This window comes from Tubulanus polymorphus, chromosome 5, assembly GCF_964204645.1.
Source record: "Tubulanus polymorphus chromosome 5, tnTubPoly1.2, whole genome shotgun sequence".
NCBI classification, from domain to species: Eukaryota; Metazoa; Nemertea; class Palaeonemertea; order Tubulaniformes; family Tubulanidae; genus Tubulanus; species Tubulanus polymorphus.
This window is the reverse complement of record NC_134029.1, coordinates 11028310-11041795: the sequence shown is the minus strand read 5'-3', so window position 1 is coordinate 11041795 and position 13486 is coordinate 11028310. Positions and strand designations below refer to the sequence as shown.

Below are 13486 nucleotides of genomic sequence, written 5' to 3'. Positions count from 1 at the left end.
TTAGTTCTGGATAATTAGATTTAATATATAACCCGAAAGCAGCAGCTGATTGATGAATCTTTTTAATAGTATTTGTTATTGGTGGTTCTTCTGAATAATCACTTTCATTAGAATTTAATTTCTTTCTTTTATAATATATATCTTTTCTATCTTGATCAGTTAGTTCTTTATTTAATGATTCAAAATCTCCATATATTACAAATGGTACTTTATTTTTGTAATCATATTTTTTGAATTCTAATATTTTATCCTTTTCATTTGGTAAAACTAATTTACAATAATCATGATTATCACATAATTGTTTATGATTTAATAATGTACTTTCATTACTAAATTTATGTAAACATTTTCTACATAGATATATTTTATTATGGTGATCACTTTCTGTTCTAAAAAATAAATCTATTTGTTTAATCCACATATAATGATTTTCATAATATAGTATATCTATAACATCATTTGAATCATAATCTTTTGATAGATATAAAGGTTCTAATGTATAATGTTTAATATTATTTCCTTTTGTATTTGGTAATTTGATTAAATCAAATACATTTATCTTTAAATTATTATCTCTTTCTATTTTTGGAATATTTTTAATTCTAACAGGATACTTATCTATCTTATAATTATTTTCAAATTGTTTATAATGAGTTAATCTAAAACTATGTTGTTTATAATCTTCAACTGGGTGTAAACAACTTATTATAGCCCATATAAAACATTTATTATCAAAATTTTGTATATTTATTACACCATTAGTTTTAAATGGTAGTTTAATATAACTTGTTCCATTTATACTATCATCTTTATAATATGATAAATTATTTTCATCAATTGGTTTTGATTTAGTTAACTTATTATATTTTGTGTTATAAACATGTAAAGTTATAAATATTATCTCATCAAATATTAAACCAGATCCTTCAAAATATTTCTCTTCTATTTTAGTTTTTATTTCATTATAACATTTATTTAATTTATCATCTATATGTTGTTTAGATATAATATGTTGTGAATAAGATTTTATATTATATATTGGTTTATCTTCAGATTTTATAAACTTTACTTTAACTGATATACTAATTTTAGGATATTCAACATCTGTAATTATTTTTATTATTTCTTTCATATTTTCTAAATGTTTTTTATTTTCTTCTATTGTTTTTCCTTTATGAAATTTAAACTCAATAGCTGCTGGACCAATATCACTTTTAAATGCTTCGGTTATCTCTATATCTTTTTTATTATCTAATGAATTAATATAATTTCTTACATCTTCCATGTATGGTCTTTTATTGTTTAATTTATTTTTTATTCTTTTAATTGTCTTCTGTTTCTTATCGTTATCATTATCAAAATAATCTTCACCTAAAATATCATTATTCTTATTTCTAATATGACTTATAGATTTTAAATGTTCTTTATAATATCTTTTATCACTGAATGATTGATTACATGTATCACATTTGTATGTTTCTTTTTCATTCTTTAATTCTTCTAATTTAGTTTCTAATATATCATCTTTATATTCTAGTTTCAATTTATTCTCTAAATGTGTTATAGTTTTATTGTGTCTTGCTTTTTGGGATTTATCTATATCGATATTACATGTTGGGCAGTAGTACTTATTTGCTTCCATTTTAATACTATATTTTTTATTAAAATTGATTTTAGAAGTTCAATGATTTAAATGAATATTTTAAGAGTAATAGGGATAATAGGCTTTCAAGCTAAAGGTTGAACGGGCGGGTGAGTAAAAATGAAAAACATAAAAATAATTACAATTTCTACTTGAATTAGGAGTGAAACTCATAAAATGAAAAATAAATTCGAGCGTGTGAGAATTTATTTTTCATTTTCATGAGTTTCACTCCTAATTCAAGTAGAAATTGTAATTATTTTTATGTTTTTCATTTTTTACGAGCTCGACCGTTCGACCTTTGGCTTGAAAGCCCATTATCCCTATTACTACTAACACTTTTAATGTTTAAAAATCTAACTCATACAAATATGAATATTGAAATAATGTTGTAAATATATACTTTTATATTGAATAATCTGTCAATTTAAATGTTATTCATGTATATGATTATTTTAAGAGTAATAGGGGTAATGGGCTTTCAGGTTAAAGGTTGAAGGGGCGAGTGAGTAAAAAATGAAAATAACAATAATTTACAGTTGAATTAGGAGTGTGCGCGACTAATTCAACTGTAAATTATTGTTATTTTCACTTTTTTATGAGCTCGACCCTTCGACCTTTGATCTGAAAGCCCATTACCCCTATTACTGACGTTATTTGCGGGTCTCATGAAACACTTTCGTGCGCTCTTGTTAAATCTAAAATAGCATAAATACATGCGTGTTCGTTATAAACAAGGTTAAATTCCAAACGCACATGAAATATGGAGCCTGTATCACACGATATACACATCTTGAATTTTGTCTAACTACGTAGGCCCTTTCCAAATGGGAATTGTTCAGTTTTTTAACGGCCGACATTCAGCGGCACCTAAAAAACCGGTTTTATAGCACTAAAAAGGTCATAGGACGGCCATCTTGAGTCAGATCGACCCAATTTTCTTATGCTGATGGGCCTTTGGTAGATTCAAATATAAACGAAAGATCAAGGTAATTGATCAAAGCGTCTTCGAAATTTCCCACGAAAACTTTGAAAATGTTTAAAAAGTGCTGATTTTGGCAAACAACAATGGCTGCTAGTCAGCCATCTTGAATCTGACAGGGCCAGTTTTTAGGCTGACGATGTGTCTAGGGTAGATACATGTATAAACCAAATATCAAGACATTACCTTGAAGCGTCTTCAAAACTTCCCAAAATAACTGGATTCCGTCTATGGAGCGACGGACGGACGAAAAGTGAACGTAATAGCCCGCTGGGACTAAAGCCCCAAGTGGACTGAAAAAGAATTGTCGCGGGTGATAAAACCAAAATATTGAATTGTCGCGGGCGACAAAACCAAGCTAATGAATTGTCGCGGGCGATAAAACCAAACTAATGAATTGTCGCGGGCGATAAAACAAAAATATTGAATTGTCGCGGGCGATAAAACCAAAATAATGAATTGTCTCGGGCGACAAAACCAAACTAATGAATTGTCGCGGGCGATAAAACCAAACTAATGAATTTTCGCGGGCGATAAAACCAAAATAATGAATTGTCGCGGGCGTCAAAACCAAAAACAAGAATTGTCGCGGGCGACAAAACCAAAATAATGAATTGTCGCTGGAGATAAAACCAAAGTAATGAATTGTCGAGGGCGATAAAACCAAAATATTGAATTGTCGCGGGCGACAAAACCAAAATAATGAATTGTCGCGCGCGATAAAACCAAAATAATGAATTGTCACGGGCGATAAAACTAACATAATGAATTGTCTTGGGCGACAAAACCAAAATAATGAATTGTCGCGGGCGATAAAACCAAAATAATGAATTATCGCGGGCGATAAAACCAAAATATTGAATTGTCGCGGGCGATAAAACCAAAATAATGAATTGTCGCGGGCGACAAAACCAAAATATTGAATTGTCGCGGGCGACAAAACCAAAATATTGAATTGTCGCGGGCGACAAAACCAAACTAATGAATTGTCGCGGGCGACAAAACCAAAAAAAGAATGGTCGGGGCGACAAAACCAAAATAATGAATTGTCGCGGGCGATAAAAAAAAAATAATGAATTGTTGCGGGCGACATAACCAAAATGGTGAATTGTGGCGGGCGACAAAACCAAAATAATGAATTGTCGCGGGCGATAAAACCGTAATAATGAATTGTCGAGGGCGATAAAACGAAAATAATGAATTTTCTCAGGCGAAAAAACCAAAATAATGAATTATCGCGGGCGATAAAACCAAAATAATCAATTGTCGCGGGCGACAAAATCAAAATCATTGTTTTCTCGCGTTATTTTAGTTTTGTCGTTTTGTCGTAATGTCGCCCTCATTTGCATATTCGTGTTTTGTTATCTTATCAGCCACCATACTAAAGCTTTAAGGTCGCGTAAAACTCGATAAACACTTCAAGCGACACAGCGAACGATCTCCTTTCCCCCACCGCGAACGCTTACTCCGAATGTCAAGTGTGAGTCCAGCATACGGATAGGAGTGTGTTTTATACTTGTATTTAGTAAATACCTTGTGGATTTGACAATGATCGGTATGTACTGTAGGAAATATAGAGTATTGATGGTATTGATATGGAGGCCCGCGGCCGAATAAAGTAATATATTGTTTTATTTTGATACCTCGTCGACATAACAGCTTTTCTCCGCTATATCTCTTCGGCGTGTTTAGTTTAGGCCTACGACTCCCCGGTACACTTTTGATTTATCTTAGTAAAAACACGGTAAATTTGGTAAAGAAAAATACGTATTGCTAAATTAACTGCTTGACGCCCGCAGCCAAATCACTGGTAGTAATAAATTAATTTGTACTCGATTTGATTCTCATGATGAGGAGAAACTCGCAGCTGATTCCCGGAACGACGAAGTAGTGACACACGTCGATTTGTCGATGTTTACGGCTCGACAGTGCTTTTAAAATCTAAAGTAGTAAATTTCCTGTGTATTGGTATTATAATTTGATGAGGAAAATGGGTTATTGTTAAAATTAGTTTTTAAAAACCGCGACAGAATGTGCAATCTTTGGGTAATAAATTTGTTAATTGATGCTTGAATTGATAATCGATGTGACAAGAAACGTGCGGTAGATTTCGGAAAGACGACTTAGAAAAACATGTCGGCTCTTTGAATGGGGCTCAATTTTCGATGTTTACGGCCCGACAGTGCTTTTGTAACGTTGATTCTTCAAAATTTGCACGGAGTATTTGTAGATCGAAGTGAGCTGAATGATATCAAACGGATCGTATCGGCAACAGCGGTAATGTAAAAAAGCCTATGTACTTTTGACAAAAAATGTGTGGAAAAAAATAATAATAAATATAGCTGCAAAGCAGCGATAACGGGTTTTCTGCACAGTCTTAGAATCCTGTTCAACGGTGGATTTCAACAAAGCATTTGATAAGGCACAACATCAGCCATTACTAAACAGGCTATTAGGAAGCAGTATCAATGATAGGTCGCCCAAATGGCTCAGCAGTTATCTCTGAACGAAAACTTGTAGCCGAAATCAATGGAACGCCTCATCTTGGAATAAGTCGGTCAAACTAGTGGAGTCACGCAAGGTAGTATCCTAAGTTGTCTTCTGTTTAATGTCCTGACAAATGACATACACAGTAATCCAACATATACCAGACCGAGTAAATTTCCGAATCGACCTTAACACGCTGTTCGACCAAAAAACTTAATGTTCCAACAAGAAAATCTTGTTCGAATGAAAATAATTCTGTTTGATCGAATAATACGCTTTTTGCTTGAACCAAAAATTTTCTTCATTCTGACAAAAAATGTGTTCGAATAAAAAGCTATGTTATTGTTGAAATGAAAAATTTTTAGTCCCGGCAAAAAAATTTGGTCGAGCAAAAACAATTTTTTCGAACGAATGTTTGAATGAAAAGAATTCTGTTCGATTGAACGAAATACTTCATACTTTCGGTTCGAAGAAAAAACTTTTTTCAATATACTTGTTCGAACGAAAAACTTAATGTTCTGACAAGAAAATTCTGTTCAAATTAAAACGATTCTGTTCAATTGAACGATTGTTCGAACGAAAAACCTTTCGTTTGGACAAAAAAAAGTTTGTTCAACTTTGTTCTAACGATTTTTTCAAATTGGTTCAATCGTATAGAATATAATTGGTTCGAACGAAATAAATTTTGTTCCGACGAAAGAATTTTCAAGCGAAAACTCTTTTGAACGAAAAAAAAGATATTTCTGGTGCTCAGCAGTAACTTAAAGCCGGACGTAGGTTGGTCTTGTGACACGATGTGATCCTCGCGTTGCATCGCAAGTTTCGGTGCAAGTCGGTTGCAATACGATTGTGTGCGACTTGTTTCTGCCAGTCGCAAGAGCGCGTCGGTTGGTTGTGACAGTCGTGTCGCGTCGCAGAAGGTAGAACACGTACGACTCCATGTGACTGGCGTTGCTGAAAGATGAGGACGCCAGTGATATGACGACTGAGTTTCAAGTCGTCAAAACGTCACGATATGTCAACATATTTATGTTGACTTGATGCGATGCGATATATGAAACTCAGTCGCCATATTTATTTCGATATATCGCGATATATCGAAATAAATATGGCGACTTGTCGAGTTGGAACGCGACAACTCAAGGCCCTTTATCGCTTCCGTAGATCTATCATTAAGTAGGGTCACTTGAATGATCGCTTTAATATCACTTTAAAAAAAAAAGAATCTGCCAAAATGACCTTAATATTCGACACTATATCTACGGGAGCGATAAGGGGCCTCGAGATGTCGCGTTCCAACTCGACAAGTCGCCATAATTATGTCGACATACCGTGATATATCGCGTCAAGTCGACATGAATATGTCGATATATCGTGACGTTTTGACGACATATTTCGTTTTTTTTTTACCATTTTCCTCGCGACAAGTCGACATATTCATGACGACTTGAAACTCAGTCGTCATATTACTGGCGTCCTCATCTTACATTTAGACATGTCTTCAAATGACAGCTTGTCCAGTGGAAAATGAGCAAAAAAGCGAAATTTGTTGTGAAAACGTCGCGATATGTAGACATATTCATGTGGACTTGACGCGATATATTGCGATATATCGACATAAATATGGCGACTTGTCGAGTTTGAACGCGACAACTCGAGGCCCTTTATCGCTTCCGTTCTATATCAGATTAATCGACTTCAAAATAGGCGAAAGCATAAGTCTTTATTACATTATTAATTGGCATAATTATTCAAAAGCTAATAAAGTGGGCGACAAAACCAAAAAAAGTAATTGTCGCGGGCAATAAAACCAAAATAATCATTTGTCGCGCGCGATAAAACCAAAATAATCAATTGTCGCCGGCGATAAAACCAAAATATTGAATTGTCGTGGGCGACAAAACCAAAAAAATGAATTGTCGCGGGCGATAAAACCAAAATCTTGAATTGTCGCGGGCGACAAAACCAAAATCTTGAATTGTCGCGACAAAACCAAATTATTGATTTGTCGCGGGTGACAAAATAAACTAGGGGTCCAGGGACACCATGCCCACTTGGGAAACGGTTCCAAATGCTTAACAATCTAACAATTTCGATATTGAACGCCCCCTGGTGACCATATACAAAATCCAATGAACTTGAAACTCACCACAATCATAGAACATGTCAGCAGCTACGATTTTGTAATTGATTGTGATAACAAAATATGCCTCGTTACCAATTTAATATGCAAATACTAAGTTATTCTACTATTTAACGCCCCCTGGTGACCATATTCAAAACCCAATTACCTCGAAACTTACCACAATCATAGAACATGTCATGAACTACAACTTTGTTATCGATCGTGGTAACAAAATACGCCTAGGTACCAATATAATAAGGAAATATTAAGTTATTCTACTATTCAACGCCCCCTGGTGACCATATAGAAAAAACTATTTTCCTTAAAACTCGCAACAATCATAGATGATGTCATGAGCTAAAACTTACCAATTGATTGTGGTTACAAAATATGCATAGGTACGCATATAATATAGAAATGCTAAGATATTGCATTATTCAACGCCCCCTGGTGGCCATATACAAAATCCAATGACCTTCAAACTCACCACAATCATAGAACACGTTATGAGCTACAACTTTTTAAATGATTTTGGTAACAAAATACGCTTAGGTATCAATATAATGTGGAAAAACTTTTTCCCACTTACGAATGAGTACTGGTGACACCAAGATGGCCGCCAATTGCGTCATAATTGGCTGATGAAAAATACCTGTCTCGGGTATAAAACATCCCTTGCCAAAGAATACCCATCACAAATTGCAATGAGAAATGGTAAACCAGTAGGAAGCTACAGGACTCAGAATTCGGGCCAAAATTAACATTTTTTGCCACTAAAAAGGTCATAGTACGGCCATCTTGAGTCCGATCGACCCAATTTTTGTTATGCTGATGGACCCTGGAGGGATTCACATATATCCGAAAGATCAAGGTAATTGATCAAAGCGTCTTCAAAATTTCCCTCAAAAAGTTCAAAAATGTGTAAAAAGTGCTGATTTTGGCGAACAACAATGGCTGCCAGTCGGCCATCTTGAATCTGACAGGGCCAGTTTTTGGGCTGAAGATGTGTCTAGGGTAGATACACGTGTAACCCAAACATCAAGACGTTACCTTGAAGCGTCTTGAAAACTTCCCAAAATAACTGGATTCCGTCTACGGACGGACGACGGACGAAAAGTGAACGCAATAGCCCACTGGGACTTAAGTCCCAAGTGGGCTAAAAATGAATTGTCGTGGGCGATAAAACCAAAATATTGAATTGTCGCGGGCGACAAAACCAAAATATTGATTTGTCGCGGGTGACAAAACCAAACTAATGAATTGTCGCAGGCGATAAAACCAAAATAATGAATTGTCGCTGGCGATAAAACCAAAATATATAATTGTCGCAGGCGATAAAACCAAAATATTGAATTGTCGCGGGCGACAAAACCAAACTAATGAATTTTCACGGGCGATAAAACCAAAATAATGAATTGTCGCGAGCGATTAAACCAAAATAATGAATTGTCGCTAGCGATTAAACCAAAATATTGAATTGTCGCAAGCGATAAAACCAAAATATTGAAGTGTCGCAGGCGATAAAACTGCGACAAAAAAAATTGTCGCGGGCGATAAAACCAAAATAATGCATTGTCGCGTGCGACAAAACCAAAATAATGAATTGTCGCAGGCGATAAAACCAAAATAATGAATTGTCGCAGGCGACAAAACCAAAATATTTAATAATAATAATAATAATAATAAGAAACACGCGAATCTCAATAGGGTTTTCTGTGATGTAACAGAAAACCCTAATGATAATAATAATAATAAAAAACACGCGAATCTCAATAGGGTTTTCTGTGATGTAACAGAAAACCCTAATAATAATAAGAAACACGCGAATCTCAATAGGGTTTTCTGTGATGTAACAGAAAACCCCAATAAACAACGTATTAATGTATAAGGTTTTCTTTACGAAATGATTACACAATCAAATTTAGTTATCATCGTCATCGTTGTTATCAGTTTCGGCCTCAGTTTGCGCTGCCTGAGTCAGTATGTCTCTCAGAAGCTCTATGTGTGGATATTTAGCTATGCATAAGTCCATTAGTTGTTCAGACACCCCGGTGGTATCCCAGAATTTTGCGGTATAAGTGTCCTGATTTATTCCGGCACTTTTAAGCTGCGTCGCATCAGGTGCCAATGTCTCCGGTGCGGGTTTATAGAAAATGTGTCGAGTAGCGTTGCGCATTTTGCGGTTGGTATACTTACCGAATCCTGCACTCTCTTGTGCTTGCAGTTCAACTGAAATTGAAATAACGCCGAAATAACGATACTGTGGTCAACATGATAATGTGGATAGCTTAGATTAATTGGAATTGTTGTAAAATGTAAAATAAAATGTAATTAATTTGAAGTGAGCATAGCGTACCTATGATTTGCTGAGCTAGAGAGCTTTTTGTTTGTCGCTGTATTTGGCGGCTGTCGACTTAAGGGCCTGGTGTTTGGTCACGTGATGTGTTTGGTGTATGAGTTTAATAGATCGTTAATAGTTAATTTGTTGGTTGGTAGATACGTCGACACGTTGACACATGGAATGTTAATGGCTGGCGATGTGAATGTGTCGACATGACAACTTTCTTTGGGATACACATAAACCGAACAACGCAGTAAGCAGGAACGAAGGAACTATACTATGCAATACCCTACTTGAGCCACAAGCACTAGGCGATTTCTCGGCGATTTTCGTCGCAAGCGACAATCGCCGAGAAATCGCCTAGTGTGCGGTCACTGGCAACCATTGTCGGCCGACAAATCGTCGCCGGCGACAAGATCGCTCAGTATCTGGCATGCTAGTTTTTCGGCGACAAGATCGCCGAGGATCGGCAGCAAATCGCGTAGTGTGCGGCTACTAGCGACGAATCGCTTCGAATCCAATCAAAAACAGCCAATCAGCGCCAAGATAGAAATCATGTGCATTCACAAAATGGCGACCCCCCACAGCCGAAAATGAAATGCGGCCATTTTGTTATCATGTGGCACCACTTCACGACCTGTGATTCATCCTCGATTGTCAGGGTTAGATTTCCACTCGTCGGGGCTCACGTCAACAAAAACCCTGGCCGCACACCCTTCATAATAATGGTTAAAAAGCCCAAGATTTCTTGGGCGGACAGGTTAACACTTATTGCCCTCCAGTCTATATAATTATCTAGCCAAACAGATGCATTGATTTTTCCCGGCAGGTTTGTTCTATATAATTACCACGCATCTGATTGGTGGACTGAAATATAGACTGGTGGACGCTGTCTGGCCAAGAAATGGGCAATGTAATATACTATAGATAATGAGGGTTTGCGGCCAGGGTTTGTGTAAGCGTGAGCTCCAGTGGACGGGAATCAAGCTCCGGCAAGCGAGGATGCCTGCGATTCGGTGATAAAAATCGTCTAATGTGCGGTCGCTGACGACTGACGGCGATTTTCATAAAAATCGCCGACGATTTAAATCTTTCTACTGGCGACTCAAAATCGCCTACGTGCGCCCGGCTTAAGCGCAAAATCAGATGTAGCGTTTCTGATAACTTCTGAATTAAGGATGAATTGCTTCACTGCCGATTATTAGGCCATATTTATGTGCCCGGTAAACGACGACCATTTTCCCAATCATGATTATCTGCTAATTTTTCCCAATCTGTAATGATTCCCAAAACCTTTGTAAATTATGATACCGGTAACAATGTGTGAGAAATGACCTGCTAAGTCCCCCCCCCCCCATCAATCGTGCGGATCAACACCTCATGCTGGCTACGACACTATGATTATGACTATGGCATCACCTGAATTTTTACAATACAGTTTAACAATATGTTTCCATGCCGACATACCAAACTTCAGTCAATAGGCACGGAAACATATTGTTAAACTTTCAAATCATGGAGTCTCTTTTCTCTCATGAACCCCTTTCAATGAAGACTTTTTGGATATCATTCAATACGGTTTCAAATGGATTAAAAAACGATGTTTTAGGTCGACTGCCAGTCCTTCCTGGTCCTATTAAAACCTTTATCAGGTATGTACTACCAAAACTGACTCAGCTAGGCCACCCTGAATGCTCTCAAGTCAGGTTGAAATAGACATTAGTGTTTCCATAGATGCCTAATACATACATTTGCAAGCCCTGGCCCAGTCAAAATTCTGACTAATTTTTAACATTAACCATTGAGAAAATACATACTAGAATGGTTAGTTTTGGCATGAACCCAAAATAGGTAGGGTATGGCAGCCGGCCGCGGCCACTGGTATGAAATGCAGTCGCGGCCGCCGGCTGCAATAATATCCCGCGGTCTTTATTTTATAACTTAGAGATGTTAATTATTCTCTTTATTGCGTGAATAAACTTATATATATATATATTTCTAAAGTGAAAGTGAATCATGAATAGTTCAAATAGTTTTGCCTTTTTTTCCATACTGTTCTGCTGCTTCACTATATTTCTCTAATTAAATTACGTCCTTTTTGTTCGATTAATGAACCATTTATCAAAGAATTTTTTATGTTAAAAGGTAGTTTTTACTAGATTACCAATTGTTAGATAAGATAAAGTAACTGCTAAAGTTAATTTTGAAATATCATTTATATCAAATCTGTCAATATCAAAGTATAGCACCCTGAGATTTCCGCTTTGCGACCACAGGGTAACTACGGTAAAAATCCTTAAGTCGACGATCAGGAACCAACGACGAGAAAACGTTCTTTAAACTTCAAACCGTAAATTCCACTTTCTTTTTTTTGATATATCGGAGAGACGAGGCTGGACATCCAACCCGCTCAAACGCTATAACTCGAATCTCTGATTTCTTTGAACAAATTTTCAACCAGGGGCTGGTTGCATAATCATGGCTTAGACTTAAGACCAGTCTAAGACCAACTTAGTTCTATAGCAAATCTAACAATTTAAGACCGGTCTTAAGATTCAAGACCACTAACTGACTTAAGTCACGACTGTGCAACTGGCCCCTAGATACTATTATACCATTACTAAGACACCAAGGTGGCAGAGACCAGAAGGCAGTTATCAAAACAATACAAACTGACTGACACTTCAAGTACATTTCTAAAACAAACAAACAGTCCGACACTCCAAAACTGAATGACACCCTGCCCCCTTAGTAACATCAATGAATATAAGACAATATTTGTAAAATAAGAAATAGAAATCATGAACTAGACCTATAAAATGTTATTTTAATTTAGACTAAATTTAGTTAAATATCAACGCTGTTATAAAAGTTTCCCACTGTAAATACTTTTGTTTCGATAACATAGTACATACCCAGCAGCCTACTACTGATAAAAATGTACCATTGTATCCGTTCATTATCCACTCTTGATCCATTTTTTAGGAAAAAAGTTAATATCTTTATGATATTTAGTTACCTTAGTTATTATAATTGTATCAATATTTAACGAGAGAAATTCCACGATAACGATAATAGATAGTTGGGTGGAACTATCTGTTCCACCTGTAGTCAGGACTTCAATGAAAACAAATTCAAGATTTTAGACAAAGCTAACTCAGACTTTGAATGTAAAATTCGAGAGGCGTTGTTTATTAAATTAGAAAAGCCGTCTTTAAACTTACAATTGTTTCAAAATGGATCCTCATTCATTTTAAATGTATTTCGTTAATCTGGCCTGATCTGGTTGTTGCCAGGTTATATTATGTAATCTTCTGCTATTTTAAGCACCACTGTTGACCTGTTTCTGTAAACTTATATCATACTGTAGTTTCTACTGTACTGTAGTATATATATATATATATATATATATATGGAAAATGAAACCGTTTGTTCTTTTATGGATTTTTAATTTCTCTCGTTATCATCATACACGGATATTGTGTATCTTCTCGTCTTATCAATATTTATAACATTATTGTTCAGCTTTATTATCATATATGTTAGTGATTATTTGTTTTGATATCATCGATAATTAATTTGTGGTCAAAATTATTTTATATTTTTAATGGTAATACAGCCATCAAATTCGATGGATGAACATTTTGATCAAAAGCTTCAAAATGTTTACAACAAACATATATATGAAAATGTGAAAATGGTAAAATTTTCGAACAACCTTCAATTGTATTTCCATACATAAGTTCTGGATTTAATCCAAATAAATCAGCTATTGGTTTCTTAAACATAAATGAATATGAATGTATATATAGTTAATCTTTATTTGTATTCTATCTGAGTGATTGGATTTAAGAATTTTCATTTCAAATGGTTCATTTCTCATATCAGTAAGGCCTTCGACTATTTTTA

General features: G+C 35.5%; 1 protein-coding gene across 1 annotated transcript in view; it reads left to right on the top strand.

The window, feature by feature from the left end:
- Positions 1–13486, top strand: part of LOC141905652 (stabilizer of axonemal microtubules 1-like) — a 102161-nt gene that overhangs the window by 73066 nt on the left and 15609 nt on the right. The gene's annotated exons all lie outside the window — the stretch shown is intronic.